General features: G+C 30.1%; 1 pseudogene; it reads left to right on the forward strand.

Annotated features, from left to right (window-relative positions):
• The first annotated feature begins 471 nt into the window (after positions 1-471).
• Positions 472-2,533, forward strand: part of LOC125850061 (B3 domain-containing protein REM17-like) — a 4,669-nt pseudogene continuing 2,607 nt past the window's right edge.

Below are 2,533 nucleotides of genomic sequence, written 5' to 3' on the forward strand. Positions count from 1 at the left end.
AAAATGTATTTGAAAATTATAAGAGAACGTTTTCTTAGTTAAATGTTTTTGAGATTATAATAACAAGCATGCTCTAAGAAATCACGTACTCCCTTTATCATTTTTTACTTGTCATTTTTGACAAATCAAAAAAAGATAATATTCATTTATTTATTATATCCTCAATTTATTTCAAAAGTTAATATTTATGAAAAAGATAAAGCTTCTTTAATGAAAATTGATTTTAAAATTGTATCAATTAATAAGGGCAAAATGATAAAATCACTTTATCAAAAAAAATAAAATTAATAGATACGTCAACTAAATATGGACTGTGGGAGTGCACTTTATTACGATTTGAACTATTTGTTTTGTCCTAATATGTGCGTCATTTTTCTCTTATTGAGGGAGACTCTATAGCTCCTTATATAAAATAAAATAAAATGTCATGCATTGTTAATCTTTCAAGACATAGATCATTTTTTGGGTGCCATGAAAATCCCTCCAAAAAAGCCTCATTTTTTCAAACCTATTCAACCAGGTTTCAAAAATGGTCTTCTAAGTAATCCTTTTTTCTTTTTTTTCTTTCTCATCTTTCCTTTATTTACCTATATAAGATGCAGTAGCGGCAAATTCATGATTTTCACTAAGATACTATAATATTTATTTAATTAATTACGGCAAAATTGTTTGCAATTTTGAGACTTTTCCAATATAGAATTATTCGTTATGTTAAATAAAGTTTATGTTGTATATTGTAGAAAATTCCGATAGGTTTCTTGAAGTATTTGAAGGGAAATGACAATGTTGAACATGCAATTTTGATAAGGGGTGGCTACTAGTGGCCTATGAAGGTGAATGGACATCGATTCGAAGTGGGTTGGGTTGAATTTGTAGAACAACATGGTTTGAAATTGGGAGATATATTGATGTTTAGACATGAAGGAAACATGGAATTTGAGGTTTCCATATTTTATTCAAGTCATTGTGATAGAGAATATGTAGAGTATATGGAGGAAGGAGGAGGAGTGTGATAGAGAATATGTAGAGTATATGGTGGAAGGAGGAGGAGGAGGAAGAGATCATACAAGTGAAGAGATTTCCAAGAAATTTAATTTCAAAGGTAACATTTTTGTTGTCATTTGGTGTTTATTGTGTTTAGATGATCGCACCTTGTTGTGTTGTGATGTTACAATTTCTTGCATATATGTTGTACACTGCTTTAATTTTCTATTATCGTTTTTCTTTTCATTACTACTTTGATTTGCTTTACTTGAGTCGAGAGTCTTTCAGAAACAATATCTCTACCTTCAAGAGGCATATATAAGATTTGCATATACTATATCTTCATCAAACCCCACATTGTGGGATTTGACTGGGAATATTGTTGTTGGTGTAAAGGTAACATCTTTAGATTCCATTGATTTATACTTTTGGAAGTTAATTCCCTTAGATCTTAGCATAAGTTTCAACTTGTTTATATTAAAAATTACTTCCTTCGTTTCAATTTGTTTATCTGATTTCACTTTACATGAAACTTTAGACAGTAAAAAAGGAACTTTTGAATCTTGTGGTCGCAAATTAAAAATAGGTAGAATGTACCAAAATGTCTTTTGTTCTTATGATCTTAAACATGTTACATGGAAAGTTAGAACTAAAGAGTTACCGGAAAATGATATAAGCATTCTTTTTTAAACAGACTAAAAAGAAAAGTAAGACGAACAAACTAAAACGGAGGCAGTAGTAAAAAGGTGTTAATTTTGATTTATGGAAATTATTTTGGACAAATTACTTAACTACACTCCTTTACTTACCTTAATATCCACTTATCCCTACTTATTTCAAAAATTTCAAAAATCCCTTATTTTACCTATGTATCCCGCATGTATCCCGTGCACAACGCTATGTATCTCGCTATGTGGAATGTATCACACGCTATGTATCCCGTGCACAACACTATGTATCCTGTGCACAACGCTATGTATCCCACTGTGTGGAATGCATCAAACCTAATGTATCATGTGCACAACGCTATGTATTCCGCTATGTGGAATGTATCAAACCTAATGTATCCCGTGCACAATGATATGTATCCCACAAACATCATTTTTAAGGGATTTTTGGCAAATAGAAAACTAGAAGGAATAGGATGTTATTTAGTACTTATAATATGTGGTTCCTATAATTTATACAATTATTTTTATGCAATCTGTAACGGAAACCGCATAATTCAAATGTTTACTTTGTAAGAAAAAACTAATTCCAAATTAGCCAAAAAGAATGTTGGTTATTATCTAAGAGTGTGTTTGGCTAGAAAATGTTTTCCTGGAAAATACAAGTAGACTTTTGACTTACTTTTATGTTTGGTTAGTGAGTAGAAAATATTTTTTGGAAAAGATTTTTTAGTGTTTGATTTATGAATGAAAATTATTTTTGAGAAAATATCTCTTTTTTTTACTAGAGAGTAGAAAATAATTTTTGAATTGAAATTGAAAATATTTTTTAAAAGTAAAGTTAAATTTTTTTTGGGGGTGGGGCTGGCGGGGCTGGGGGG

The sequence above is a fragment of the Solanum stenotomum genome, chromosome 1 (genome assembly GCF_019186545.1).
Source record: "Solanum stenotomum isolate F172 chromosome 1, ASM1918654v1, whole genome shotgun sequence".
In the NCBI taxonomy this organism is placed as follows: domain Eukaryota; kingdom Viridiplantae; phylum Streptophyta; class Magnoliopsida; order Solanales; family Solanaceae; genus Solanum; species Solanum stenotomum.